Source organism: Sturnira hondurensis, unplaced genomic scaffold (assembly GCF_014824575.4).
Source record: "Sturnira hondurensis isolate 20B ecotype Veracruz unplaced genomic scaffold, ASM1482457v3 Scaffold0019910, whole genome shotgun sequence".
Classification (NCBI taxonomy): Eukaryota; Metazoa; Chordata; class Mammalia; order Chiroptera; family Phyllostomidae; genus Sturnira; species Sturnira hondurensis.
The window spans coordinates 2,139,392-2,155,487 of record NW_028092541.1 but is presented as its reverse complement, the minus strand read 5'-3'; the positions used below and the strand labels follow the sequence as shown (position 1 = coordinate 2,155,487).

At 37.1% G+C, this 16,096-nt stretch overlaps 1 pseudogene; it reads right to left on the bottom strand.

The window, feature by feature from the left end:
* Positions 1-7,049: 7,049 nt before the first annotated feature.
* Positions 7,050-7,717, bottom strand: LOC118974884 (rRNA-processing protein FCF1 homolog; annotated as a pseudogene).
* Between the last annotated feature and the right edge of the window lie 8,379 nt (positions 7,718-16,096).

The window sequence follows — 16,096 nt, the reverse complement described above, 5'->3', positions numbered from 1 at the left end:
GCCTCCAAGTGTTGACATAGTTAAAAATGTGAAGTTCATGACAAACTTCACCATTTCATAATCTATTCAGTTTGAGCCCAGGGAACAAGTCCGTTTAAATTCCCTGGATGCTAAGCAAATAAAAAATATTATGTTAGATCATATGGACACAGTATAGAAGAAAGAATATAAGGTCTGTCCAGGAGGTATCCAACATTGTAATATGAAAAACAGAGACATTTATTGAAGAAGATACAAGAAACATTGTACATAGGATGATGATAACTCAGTCCCCTTCAATGTAGGTACCTTGGGACCTCACACAGTTCTTCCAATCACCTCAGCTACCTTGTTGTATTTTCCTGAATCTCATTGATGGTCTGAAATCTCTTCCCTTTCAAAGGTCACTTTAGTTTTGGGAAAAGCCAGAAGTCACCGGGTGCCAAATCTTGGCTGTGGCAAGACTGAGTCACCTGGGTGATTTGATGTCTCCCAAAAAAAACACTGCACAAGACGTGATGCATGAGTGGGTGTATTGTCATGATGAAGCAGCCAATCACCAGTTGCCCATAGCTGTGGCCTTCTCAATTATGCAGATAGTTTATACAGAAGAATGCTCAAGCTTAACATAAAATTGGATAAAGATTTATCCAATTTGCTTTACTTGCTCTGTCATTTTCAATGCAATGGCCACACGGTAGACATGCTTACTCAATGGCATCTACCTCCCTCACTGACTAGTACAGTGAAGTCATCATTGTTCACACATGTCATGTGCATTCCGGTCCACACTCCTTAGCTGCTAGGTTACAGTGATGTCGCACAAATCTTTCTTGTTATATTAACAATAGTTGGACTTTTTCCAAACAGGCCTGGTTTCTTTCAGAATCAGGGAGGCAGAGAAAATGGATCATGAATTGGGAGATAGGATTCTTAGTTCCATTGGCAATGGAAATCTAAGCATTGTTGGAGCAGAGGGAGACAGCTCCACATTTGTAGATATAGTTGTCTGATATATCTAGGGTGGTGCTATACCTGTTACAAAAAAATGAAAAAGACATACTAAAGTTGAACAGAAAGGCAATCTGTTGGCTTAAATTACTGAAAAGTTAAAGAGTTGTTTGAGCCCTGGCTGGTGTAGCTCAGTGGATTGAGCACAGGCCTGTGAACCAGAGGATCACAGTTCAATTCCCAGTCAGGGCACATGCCTGGGTTGCAGGCCGGTTCCCTGCAGGCCAGTTCCCAGGAAGGGACGCACAAAAGGCAACCATACATTGATGTTTCTCTCCCTCTCTCCTTCACCTCTAAAGATAAATAAATAAATAAACAATAATAAAAAAGAAATAAAGGTACTTTAAAAAAAAAAGAGTTGTTTGACCAGCATTGAAAAATGTCCCAGGTTTTGGTTTCTGATTCCTAGTTTTTTAATTCTACTGAAATAATACCAATGTTATTCTTCAGAAACCTCTCTTCTCTTGGTTTTAAGACAGCTTAAGCAGCTCCAAAGTATGCATGCTCTGAGCTTCATATTATAAAGGAAATAGTAATATTCTGCTATTCAGGTCAACCCTCCCCCCATTTCTTTCATTTCATCCTCCCTAAATATGTCACATGTTTATCTACGAACCAATTACTATAACCAAAGAAATGTGCTGTGTCGATTGGCTAGACCAAGGTTTTATGCCTACTTCTTGGTCTTGAGAGTAAAACCAGCTTTAACTAAACCACATAGAGTGAATGAGATTGAAGGAACTGACAGTTTTCAAAAGAAGCTTGGTTTCTAAAAACAGAATAAGTAGATCCTGGGTCCCACATCCAGCATGAAAGCACAGAACTACTGGACATCAAGGGAACACTGCAGACTTAAGGGGGAAACAGCAGTAAAGAGCAGACAGAGATTGCAAGTTATTGTCTCATTTGGGAGGGAGCTAGTCTCTAGAATCTTGATTTCCGTGTGAAACTGGGAGAGGAAGGCACCCCTATAGTGACTGAGGTGGGACTCCATTCAGCACAGAAGAACTACGACTCTGATCATCTAAGCTGACTTAGTGGCCCATAGAAAGTAATGTTTCTTTGATACTTGGACTTGTGGAGCAAGATTAATACCCTCTCATAAGTATTTTAGACTTGCTTAGTAAATGCTGACCCAGCAAGTTTTCTGAACTTGTAAGGGTAAATGATGTCCCTGGAATCTTTGAAAGTTATTAGAGAAATGCCAAACTATAATGTCTATGTAGGAGTTGGGATATTTCTCATTATGAGATATTCATGAATTTTAAGTATACAAAACTATAACCACCTAAAAATGTAACCACTTACTAAAATCTATTTTTAAACCTATATATTTGATGCTACAGGGTCAGCTCATGAAATTAAGAAAAATAGAGTGAATGGAGGGGGATATTTACTTAAGGACAAACTCTCTTTAAAGGGAAAAAATATCAGAGAAGAAAACAAAATCCTAAATAATGTATCATATGTACTCTTAATGCCCTCTGCTTAACTTCTTTTTCTGAAATATTAAAAATATATGTCTGCACTTCAGGGAGAAGATACCTGTTTGTTACCAGTATTGAAGTTGTATTTTAAATGTAAGAACAATGAAAATTATAAATATGGTTCCAACAGTAAAAATATATGAAATATTTCAAATCCTAAAAACCTACATTTTTGCTCACACATTTCAGCAGAGTAAGTATTGAAGCCAGGTGACCTCCAGTGGTGACAGACAGGCTCGGCTTCTGGCAATGAGCCTTACATTCGCTCTAAGCTAGAACATCTTTAAATTTAAGGAGAAATAAAATGAGAATTTTCTTACACAATATGAAATAAGACAGTCATATAAATTGAGCATGAACCTAGGGCATTAATTTGTGATAACTTCAGCTTCATGTAATTATGCAAACATATTTTCTAAGTTGGTAAAGCAGAAGCAATTTTACTATAAATTAGTTCAGTTTCTCAGGATGGTGCAGAGATGATGGTTAATTAGTTTGTTCTTTTAGTTCGTGAAAATATTTAAAAATTAATTCATTTTATTTCCCTTGGTAACTTGATTAATTAAATGGTATGTTTCCCTAGGAGATATCTTTCATGCCAAAGTCAGTACTTTCAAAAATCTGAAAAACTGTCTTCATCTGATTGCCTTTATGTCTGTGGCTTAGAAACCAGATTCTCCCTACAGAAAGTTTATTTCCTTAATCATTAGGTTATAGAGTTGTTTTTCCTCCTGGTACCCAAAGCATTTATTTAAGCAATAGATTTTCTTTTTATTATTTACAATGTTCTTAGTCAATAAATAAGGAAAAGTCCAAAGAAAATACAAGTTAGAGATTTTATGTAGCTTTTATTATACCTCAATATACTGGGAGAGGCCAATTGCCAAACATTTATGTATTTACTTAAATGGCAAAATACCCAATTCTTCCAAGTTATTGTAATTAACTAGAAATTTTTTCATTTTAGTTTAAAATTGAACCAATGGGGGTGGGGCAAATGTACATATATTTTAGAATATATCACAGAATGATTTATCAATGTAACTTTCCTGTGGGAACACTCTGCTACGTGTTCTAGACACGTGTTCTAGTGCTTTTCATCAGCTCATCTGTACCCAATTACTAAATACATAACAACTTTGAATCTTGTTTCTTTTTTATTAGTTTTGTTGTTGAAATCAATATCTTGGGTGCATGAATAAATCAAGTAGCTAGAAAAAAGAGAAGACTTTCTTTTTACATTATTTGAGCAAATAGACCTGTGCAACAATGTTTTAAGTATGATTAATTAAAATTTTAGGACAAATTAACCAATTAGTTTTCTTAATTTTCTTCTAATTTGTGAGCCTTCATTTGTTCAGGGGAAGTCGTATTCAATGGTGGATAAGAATACAGGTTATTCCCAGTCAGGGCACATGCCTGGGTTGCAGGCCAGTTCCCAGCAGGGGACACACAAGATGCAACCATACATTGATATTTCTCTCCCTCTCTCTTGCCCTTCCCCTCTAAAGATAAATAAACAAAATCTTTTTTAAAAAAGAATACAGGTTATTCAGTAAAGTTACCTGAATTCTCATGTTAATCTGCTTCCTATATTACTGATGTAGTTAGAATTCATTTGACACAAATGGCAAAACCCAACTTATACTGTCTTACAGAGAAAGAGAGAGAATTAATTGACTGCTGTATCTGTAAAGGACAAAATATAGATTCAGATATCACTGTATTCAGGGACACGAACAAAATTACCAGAATTCTGTCTTGCTGCATCCTCCAGCTTTGCTTCTTCCTGCAATGGCTATTTCAGACAGTGTCTCTCTTATGTTACCAAAAACGCCAACCTAATTGCTCCAGGCCACTATTTCTACAACTAAGGGAAAAATTATTTCTTGGGAGTGACTTTGGCTTGAAACTTTAACATGTTCTTTCCTGAAGTGAATCACTGTAGTAAATGAAAGGGAATAATGTGTGACATAGACCCAAATACCAGACTGAAAATCCCAGTAGGTTCAGGAGCAATTCCCAGAAGGACTGTAGGCAAATAAAAAGACATAGATAACTTACATGATAACCTTGAGCATGCTAAGCACTGTAAGAGTTGACTCCATCTTCTAAATATAATATATAAAGACAAAAACTCCTATAATAATAATAAAACACAGAAATCATGAGCAGCTAAGAGATTTTTGGTTTTGATTCTAAGGAGTCAGAAGAAAGAAAAACCTTATTGATGATGTAGTGGAGTGAATGAAGTCACTCAGAAACATCATATGGGAGGAACCTTTAGAAAAAACAAAAGTGAACCTGTCACCCTTAAAGAACTCTGAGCTTGAAGTCATTCGGAAAATTAGAAGAAATAAAACACTTAAAGGGTAAGTTGAGAGCATTTTAAAATACAATAAATTGATTTCACTCCACTGGGCAAACTTTATTTATATGTCTTTGGACATGACCTATTGGCTTTTCTATATATTTTCTACAATTTGGACGTGTAAAGAAGCTTCAAAACAATAAAAGTCATAGATATAACCCTGTAGGGTGAGTTAGGGCTTTCAGGAACCCTTTTAGATTTTTCAAAGTGTTTCACAATTTTTTCTGACACTAGAATGAATGTGAAGTTGGTGATATTAGTTGCCTGATGAAAATAACATGCTATTTCTTCCAGATTAAAAAAAGGAATAAAGAAAGAGAGAAAGGAGGTGAAGCAGATTAAAGGGATGAAGGGGAGGAGAAAGAAAAGGGAAGGGAAGAGAGGGAAAGAAAAAGAAAGGCAGGTTAGGGAAATAGAAACTTCACAAAGAAAAAAATGTCAAAAATAATAGTTTAAATATGAAAGAAAAATGGCATAACTAAAATGACTGTGGGTTGTAAAAAATAAAAATCTGTTTTACTTTGACTCTAAAAACATTCTCTTTTGAAGAGCAATTCTAAACCTATTAGATGATATGTGCAGTGACAGAAACTCACATAGTCATAATAATGAAAACACAAGTTATTTGTTTTAATATTTTTGAATATACTTATTAAAAGTAGAAGATTAATTTATAGTCACATGAGAATACATAAATATAAAGACATCCCTGAAAACTTTTGGAAATAAAGATACACCTGCAAAAATTTGGGGTGTTGTAAAGAAAAGAGGTAGAAAGAAGCACAAATATCAGAATTATCTCTTCATATCTTTCCAAGATAATATGGAAATTAAATAGGACAAGAAATAGAGTTTTTAAGTCTTTAAAGTTACACAAGCAACAGAATCAGTCATACGCTGGACTTGTAGTCCACTTTACTTATTTTTTGACTGTCTTCTTTGCCTTATGTAACAGGTGCAGGGAATAAATTTCCAGAATTTCCTTTCCTGTGTGGTTCTGGGTTAGAGGTCAGCACCACTTGAGAGAAGGGAAGCCTTTGTTCTCTGGAAGCAGCCATGGCTTGATGCACTTGGACGTGTGAGGCTGACTCCATGGTTTCCTGGTAAAAACAGGAAAACTACTCGGTTTACTGTTGGATACTAATACAGTAAATAAAAACTTCTCAGAGACTCCTGAGAATAGCATGATCTTCCTGGAAAGTTCTTGAAAATTATCCAGTTTGCTCGAGGCCGAACTTTAGAGTGCCATCTTCTCTGAACCTGATGGTTAGGGGTGAGGTTCTTAAGCTTGACCCCAAACCTGGCAGTGTTGTACATGCCTCTAATACTACCCTGTACATTTTATCTTGAAATGTATGGATTATCATCTGCCTTCCAGACCAAATACTGATTGATATAAGCTATAAAAAATTGGAAGAAATCGAAGTAAAATTAAGTGTGAGTGCTTTATAGCAGGGAATAAGTCAATAACATTTCGGGCTAGTAAAACAAGAAATATATATATGAGTGGCCTGGGAGTGAAGAAACTGTAACTTGGTCCAGAAAAATTACAAATCAATACATAATTGTTGAGTATTTTCATTTATGCTTTTCATAACTTTTCTTCTGTATTACCTCAGTTTTTTTACATATTAGTTTCTCACTGCCATTATAAAAAATTACCACAAACATTTATTATTTTATAGTTCTAGAGATGAGAAGTCTAAAATAGGTCTCACTGAGCTAGAATTAAGGTTTTAGCGAGGCTGTGTTACTTCTGGAAGCTCCAGTGGGCCATCAGCTTCCTGGGTTTTTTGAGATTACCGAGGCTACCTGCATTCCTGCCACTTCGTACAACATCTAAACCAGCAGAGTAGCCTCTTCAAACCTCCCTCTCATTCTGAGGTCCACTTCTGCCCCCTTTTTGTATTTTAAAAATCCTTTATGACTACAGTAGGCTCACCTCAAAATGTGAAACAATCCCCTTCCTTTAAGGTTAGCTAATGACCAAACAGTTCCTTTAGTAACCTTAAACTTCCTCCTTGATGTGTATCATGGCATATTCGTAGGTGATGAGGTTTATGACATGGACATTGTGTGGTGGTCACTATGCTGCCTACCATAACAGTTTTCTGTTAGAGTTTTCTTTATTGGTTGCATGTGATTTGGGGCAAGTCTCTTTAACCTCTCTGTGTCTTGTTTTCTTTTCTTATTCATTCTGTAGCATGTTTAATAAACTGGCAACAGAGAAAATTAGTTGAAGGAAAGCAGAGGAACTTCATCTTTTAAGCATTAGAACCGAGGGGCTCCGTAATCATCTGGCAGCTACTCAATGTTGTACCTATGCTTAGAAATGTACATGATGGGAACTCCAGGGATCTTCCTGATTCTTCTTCATTTAAGGTCCCGGTCAACTGTGGCCACAGTGTAACACTTGTGCTGAGTTACTCTCTGTACTAAACAGTCCTCTGCCTAGGTCCCTTGGGGGAGCATCGTAATCGTTCAAATCTTGGATCCTTGGCAATCCCTAGGGCCACTCAATACTTCTGCCCCAATTTCTCAGTTTCAGCCATCACACAGTCGCTTATACAAGGTGTCCACTTGGCATAGAGACAGTCCATCATTGACTGCACTAAGCCCAATTTAGTCTTAATGGAAAAGTTGATAAAGTTGGTATCAACCAGGATGTGGTAAGACAGGCCCAGTTGTGTGTCATGTTGGGAGAATACGCAGGAAGATCATTGGGGGACTTCTTTTCCCTTGAGTGCACTGGGATCTTTTTTTCTTTCTTTTTAGGTTTCAATCTGTCCTTTTTTTTAAGCCTCTGATCCCTAAGACTAAGCATTCACTTCATGGTCGCATATTTCCTTGATTTCTTTTGCCTCCCCATGATAACGCCACACTCTTGTTTCTTCCAACCTCTCTGTGCCATTTTCTTACCTATAAAATAAAATAAAATATTACTGACCTCATATTTCCACTTACACAGCCAAGGAATTTGGTTCATTGAGTCCAAGCTTTTAACATCTGAATCTCTGGACGATGAAAATAGGAAGCACGTGTCATTCAACATCATTTATACCTTTAATGTTGGATGCATATTAATTGTTCAATTATCTTTTTCCTATCTAAATAGATGTGAACTGAGCATTGTTCAAAAAACCTAGAATGATACATTCTTGCGTTTTCACATATCAGTTTCACATATTGGCAAAAGAAATTACTTTTTTATAAGGCATATTTTGTTTTATTTTTTAAAGACTTGATTTAGTTATTTTTAGAGAGAAGGAAAGAGAGGAATAAAGAGAGAGAGAGAGAGACATCAATATGTGGTTGCCTCTCACACATCCCTTACTGGGGACCTGGCCTGCAGCCCTGGCCTGTGCCTTGATTGAGAATGGACCCAGTGACCCTTTGGTTCACAGTCTACCACTCAATCCCCTGAGCCACACCAGACTTGCCTCTATGTGGCATATTTTAAGGCCATGAACAAGTCCAACTATCTTAGGATATGCACAAGACTATCTTATATTAAGACTCCTCTATTCTTAAAATTTTTTAGTTGTCACAGGTACACTTAGATGTGGCCAGAAAAAGCATACGTGGATTGGGGAAAAGTATGGTTTTGAAAAGAAATATGCTGCAAGATAGATCAAGTTTGGTCCAATGTTACTGAGAAAGGAAAATTCAAGGAAGATTTAGGTTGGCTTAGGTCTGTGCATGTTAGTGTCTGGGAACGAGGGCACAGAGCTAGTGCTAGGGATGCATCACTTATTTCATCATCTCTATGCACAGTGGTCCCAATCCACATCTGCTATAATAAAAATGTGACTTAAACAAAGAGCAGTATCTTCGTTCATGCATTTATTCCACTTATTTATTCAATGCTTACTGTGTATTACATGACTTGCTAGACATTGGCACTGTAAGAATGAATACATTAGGCACTCTTATATTAGTCTTGGAAAATGCAATATTATATGTGATAAAATACAATATAGAACTATAAATTTAAAGGAGCCTTCTTTTTCTTAGTATTCATCATTTTCACAATTTTATCTTTTTGCCTAAGAATGGAGACTTGCCATTAAAACGGTGAGCAAAATTTGCATAGGTGGGTATAAATAGAGATTTTGTAGTTCTTATCAAAACTTAGAATGTCACAGAAATGGAACATTTCATTGTGCTTTATGAAAGAAAAGTGAAATTTTGATCTTGAAAAGTATTCCTGGCTAGTACATATGAGTTGGTAAAATAAATTTTATAATCCTATCCTTGTTTGATAACCTTTTTCTCTAACAGAGATTTGCTTTATAATTGTTTTCTTCTACAGTAAACATTCATGTGTTCGGTCTGTGCTATAAATATTGTTATTACTTTCATTAACTCTATTGGTAGCCAGGGCATAAGTTTTCCTATATTTTATCTATTTAAATAGTACATTCCAAGAGATTATCTCTAAGAAGACAATCTATGCTACTGNTGCTTTATGAAAGAAAAGTGAAATTTTGATCTTGAAAAGTATTCCTGGCTAGTACATATGAGTTGGTAAAATAAATTTTATAATCCTATCCTTGTTTGATAACCTTTTTCTCTAACAGAGATTTGTTTTATAATTGTTTTCTTCTACAGTAAACATTCATGTGTTCAGTCTGTGCTATTAATATTGTTATTACTTTCATTAACTCTATTGGTAGCCAGGGCATAAGTTTTCCTATATTTTATCTATTTAAACAGTACATTCCAAGAGATTATCTCTAAGAAGACAATCTATGCTACTGTGTGTGTTATACATTCCTATATCAGGTTCCTTTTAACTAATACAGTAAGTTAGCCACCTTTTAAACTATTTTTTTGATTGGTAAAGTTGATTTGTAAAGGAAAATAATTCAGAACATTTTAATTTAACATCTTTTGGACACCTCTGTGTGATGCACTCTGATAGTTTCCAGGGAAAAACCAGTAAAAGCTACTCCATTCCTTCTCTCAAACAGATCAGAGTCTAGTGTACAGAGGTGGTATGCAGGCACCACGCTCAGACAGTGTAGTTCACACTTTTTTCCATCTCTCTTTACTCAGCCGAGTTTCATGCATTTTCTGTTTCCAATCCAATTCACCTTGCAGGCTGCCACCCCAGTAATCTTTTTCTAAATCCTGTCAGCTTTCAACTCACAGGTGTAAAAAAATCTTATGTCAAGTGATATTTTAAATTAACTGAAGTAACATAATGTAAATAATTTTAATGATGCCTCCCTATGGCTTCTTTCTACTTGAAAATAAATCAACTTGGTTATACATTTTTGAGTTATATAGTAGAAGAATGGGAGATGTGCACTTTAAATTCAGGAATTTATTATTCCCCTTACATCATTTGCTAGGAGTTTGTTAAATAAAAGACTTTCTTTTTATTGAGGATGATTTTTAAAAATTAATGTTATATCAGTGAACATCCTCCATGTCAAATAAAATACAGATTTTCAACATTACTTTTAAGTGTTAAAAATCATCCCATCACAGAATTATAAAACAAATTTTTCAGCCAGACCTCAATTGTTGGACGTGTATATTGTTTCCAACTTTTAAAAAGAAAACTAACATTGCAAAAACATTACTATAAATAAATTTTAGCGAGACTTCCGCCAAGATGGAGGCATAGGTGGAAACACTGTGCCTTCTCCCACAACCAAGTTTGAATACAACAAAGGTTTGGAGAAACAAAGACACAACCAAAGGACAGAAAATTGAATTATACGGAAGTCCGACTACATCTAACCATTCAACGGGATGGTAAGAGGGGCGGAGCCAGCAGCGAGCAGGGTCGGGCAGGACAGGGCCCCCGACCCAGGCGCGCAGGCAGCCCGGAACCAGTTGGGGTGCGGGGCAGACCGCGGGCGCATATTCGCGCACAGTGAGACAGACCACACAGGCCCTAGGGGGCGAGGGCTGACGGTGGTGGCACACTCGTATGCAGTGGGACGAAACGGTGGGCCCGGTGACGGCAGCAACTGCGGCACCAGTGAGGGCTGTGGCGGCAGGCGGCAGACAGGACGCCATAGTCCCTCTCTGACCCCGCCCCCACATAAAGCATCACAACCCAGGGACTTAGTTGCCCTGCAATACCAGTGAGAGCCACTGTCCCTCTTTGACCCCGCCCCCACCTACAACATCACAACCCAGGGACTTAGTTGCCCTGCAATACCAGTGAGAGCCACTGTCCCTCTTTGACCCCGCCCCCACATACAGCGTCACAACCCAGCGACTTAGTTGCCCTGCAATACCAGTGAGAGCCATTGTCCCGCTTTGACCCCGCCCCCACATACAACGTTGCAACCCAGCGACTTAGTTGCCCTGTTCTACTGAACACTTTAGGGCTCTGATCCTGCTATGGAACAGGCACAAACAACCCGAAAGATGGCGCAAGAAGAAGAACTCAAAGTCCCAGAGCCAATAACTCTAAGCGACCGAGAAATTGCCAGCATCTCAGAAGCACAATCCAAGACACTATTTATCAGGATGCTCACAGAACTGGTAGATTATAGTCACAAATTAGAGGAACAGAGTCACAAATTAGAGGAACATATGAAGGCTAAACTAATTGAAATGAAGGGAGATGCACAGGAAACCAATAGTGATGGAAAGGAAACGAGGACTCAAATCAATGGAATGGACCAGAAGGAAGAACCAAACATCTGACCAGAAAGGAATGAAGAAATGAGAATTCAAAAAAATGAGGAGAGGCTTAGGAACCTCCAGGACATCTTTAAACGTTCCAACATCCAGATTATAGGGGTACCAAAAGGGGGAAAGAAACAGCCACGAGTGGAAAACATATTTGAACAAATAATAAAGGAGAACTTCCCCAGTCTGGCAAAGGAAATAGACTTCCAGGAAATCCAGGAAGCTCAGAGAGTGCCAAAGAAGTTGGACCCAAGAAGGAACACACCAAGGCACATCATAATTACATTAGCCAAGACTAAAATGAAGGAGAGAATCCTAGAAGCAGCAAGGGATAAGGGGACAGTCACCTACAAAGGAGTACCCATCAGACTGTCAGCGGATTTCTCAAAAGAGACCTTACAGGCAAGAAGGGGCTGGAAAGAAGTATTCCAAGTCATGAAATCCAAAGACCTACAGCCAAGATTGCTTTATCCAGCAAAACTTTCATTTAGAATGGAAGGACAGATAAAGTGCTTCTCAGATAAGGTCAAGTTCAAGGAGTTCATCATCACCAAGCCCTTATTATATGAAATGCTAAAGGGACTTATATAAGAAAAAGAAGATGAAAAATATGAACAGTGAAAGGACAGCAAACTCACAGTTATTAACAACCACACCTAAAACAAAAGCAAACCAAGAGGACAGCTAGATCAGGAGTGGAACCATAGAAATGAAGAACACATGGAGGGTTAGCAACAGGGGGGTGGGAGGAGGAGAAGGGGGGAGAAGGCACAGAAAATAGCATAGATGGTAGGTAGAAAATAGATAGGGGGGAGGGCGAGAAGAGTGGGGGAAATATAGAATCCAAAGAACTTGAGACACGTGGTTATAAACTAAGGGGGGCAGAATGGTAGGGGAGGGAGTGTGCGGGTGGAGGGGAATGAAGGGGGGGAATAGAACAACTGTAATGGTATAATCAATAAAATAAATTTAAAAAAATAAAAAATAAAAAAATAAAAATTAAAAAAAAGTAAATTTTAGCACCTATTTTTCAAGTTTTTAAAAAATATTTTTAAATTACAGTTTACATTTGATACTATTTGTATTAGTTTCAGGTAAAGAGCATAGTAGTTAGATAATCATATACTTTACAAAGTAATCCTCCAAATATAGCTAAATAACAATCTGAATGCTTTTCTTCTTTTTTGTTTGTTTTTTTCTCTTTTTTTAATTGTTGTTCAAGTACAGTTGTCTCCATTTTCCTCCCGCCACTCCCCACTACGCCAGCCATCCCCACTTCCCACCCTTGATCCTACCCCTCTTTGGTTTTGTCCATGAGTTCTTTGTACATGTTCCTTGACAAACATTTCCCCCAATCTGAATGTTTTAATGCATTATATAAAAGTTGGTTTGGATACATTTTGGCAGTAATTCTATCAAGCAGTCAGTTTTGCAGGCATTATATGAAGAAACGTTATTTTAAAAAACACTTAAGAATGGTAGACACAGCCCTTGCTGGTGTAGCTCAGTGGATGGAGTGCAGGCCTGAGAACCAGAGGATCACTGTTTGATTCCCAGTCAGGACACATGCCTGGTTTGCAGGTCAGTTCCCAGCAGAGGATACACGAGAGGCAACCATACATTGATATTTCTCTCCTTCTCTACTTCCCTTCCCCTCTAAAGATAAATAAACAAAATCTTTTTAAAAAAGGAATGGTAGACACAGAGAAACAAACAGAGCACAACCATAAGGAAGAAAAAATGGCATTAAAACAATACTGGCATTTAGAAAATAAGAAGCTATGAGATTAAAAAGCTTCAAAGGCAAAAATAATGAAATATAAATAAATAAAACCCAAATCTGAACCAGTTTGACCAGAAAAAAATGAAATACAGTTTGCAAAGGGGGAAAACACTACAGAACATGTATTTAACACACTAAAGGCCCATCACAGAGGACTTAAATGTGAAGTCCAGTTGACAAAAGTGTTTAGTGAACAGATACCTATAACTGAAATTGGAAAAATAGTTATGATTAAATTGGTTAGAATGAAAGTTTGAAATATTATCCATCAAATAAAATCAGAGGTAAATGGTTTATAACAAGTCAAAATCATGCTTGAAATATATCTCTTCTAAAAAATACAAATTAGAATTTGACTGTACAAAGATATGCTCACCCTGAAGAGATGAAAGAATACCATTTGACATATTTCTTTCCAAAGTTATTATAACATTTATTTTCTTAGTTTCATGTATAAAACCTAAATTAAAAAACACACTTAAAAATTTTTTTCTATGGAAACTTGTGCTTCAGATATATTTGGAATGAAGTTATACTACACCATATTTTTTTAAGCCTGTGACATTAAAGAATTCCTCATTCCCAACCCTAAGAGAATTGAATGGAATTTTCTATCTTGAACTTATAAAAGTGAATAAACTTAGTCAAATAATAAAAACAATAAAACAAAAAGTGTTCCATTTTGAAAGACCTTTAGAGAGATTTGGTCCTCACTGGAAAAAAATTTCTTGGCATTTAACATGTGCTCCTAAAATTTCCAAGTAAGTACTGTCTATATTTTATTTATGGACTTACCTTAGAACTCATAACCTAGAGTTGATAAACTATGTAATATATGACTTAGCTTCATTCTTTAGTATAATTTTTAGATAGAAAAATATAGCATAGAACAATGATGGGGTGAAAGTTCAAAGACAAAAATAAAAGTATTATATTTACTCTCTAAATGATCCTTGCCTTTTTAATAACTAAAATAAGTTATTACTATTGTTAAAAATTAGAAAAAGCATATGCATTTAAATTAGTAACTAGCCTAACAGATTTTATTGCATATATAGTTACATATTATATATATTTATATATTTATTTTATATATACTCAGTCTGGAAGAAGTTCAGCCATTTTTAGTATGATAAGAACAGTAGCATGATGATATCGATGTAACCTGTCAGCCAAGGAGAGTGGACTAGAATGCATAGGCATGAACAGTGACAACTTCACTGTGCTATTCAGTGGGGGCAGTAGACACTGTTAAGTGAGCGTCTGTACTATATGGCCATAGCATTCAAAACGACTAAGCAGGTAGAGCAACAAATCTGCATCAAACTTTATGTTCAGTTTGAACATTTCTCCATAGAAACTATTCAGATGATTCAGAAGGTGTTCAAAGATGATGCAATAAGTGCATCACAGACAAGAGTGAGGCACAAATGCTTCAAAGATGGTCATGAATCTGTTGAAAGTGATCCACCTTCTGGAAGGCCTGCAACAGGCAGAACACCTGAGAATGTTGACTGAGTACGGGCTACAGTCAACAAGGACTGGCAACTGACAGTGTGAGAACTAAAAGCTGATCTGGGGATTCCAAAAACTGAGTTCTGTGTCTGATTTTTTGACACAGGATCTTGGCATGAACCGTGTTGTGGCAAAATTCATTCCACAGCTTCTGCTACCAGAGCAGAAGGAACATCGTGCTGCACTTGCTAATGACTTGATTCAAACTGCTACCAGTTAACCAGATGTCCTCCAGAAGGTCATAACCAGGGATGAGTGGTGTGTCTATGACTATGATCTGGAAATGAAGGCCCAGTTGTCCCTATGGAAGTCAACTCGTTCTCCTGAAGAAGGCATGGCAAAGTCAAAGCAAGATCAAGACCATGTTAACTGTGTTTTTTAATTGGGAAGGTGTTGTCTATCAAAAGTACACCCCCCAGGCCAAACAGCTAATAAGGAGGGCTACTTCAGTGTTCTCTGTTGGTTGAGAGATGGTGTAGGACAAAAACAGCCACAGTTATGGGCAACAGGTGATTGGCAGCTTCATCACTACTACACACTCACTCATGCATCACAAAGTCTGTACAGAAGGTATCCAGCTTTGGAATATGAAAAATAGAGACATTTATTGAAGAAGATACAGGATACAAGAAGCATTGTACATAGGGCAATGATGCCTATGTCCCTTTCACAGTAGGCACCTTGAGACCTCACACAGTTCTCTGAATTTCCCTCAGCTGCCCTATCATATTTTCCTGAATCTCATCAATGGTCTGAAATGTCTTCCTTGTCAAAGGTGATTTTAGTTTTGGGAAAAGCTAGATATTGCAGGGCACCAAATCTGGGTTGTAGTGGGGCTCAGTCACCTTGGTGATTTGATGTTTCACCAAAAAACTATGCATGAGATGCATGGATTGGTTCATTGTCTTGATGATGCTGCCAATCACCAGTTGCCCATAGCTTCAGTCTTCTGAGTCATCTGAATAGTTTCTACAGAAAAATGTTCAAGCCCAACATAAAATTGGAAGCAGATTCATTGCTCTACTTGCTCTGTCATTTTCAATGCAATGGCCACACAGTACACATGCTCACTCAATCATATCTACCTCCCTCACTGACTAGTACAGTGAAGTCATCACTGTTCACACATGTCATGTGCATTCCAGTCCACACTTCTTGGCAGCTAGGTTACATTGATGTCACACAAATCCTTCTTGTTATATTAACAACAGTTGGACTTTTTCCAGACAGACCTCATTTCTTTCAGATCAAGGAAACAAAGAAAATGGGTTATGAATTGGGAGATATGATTCT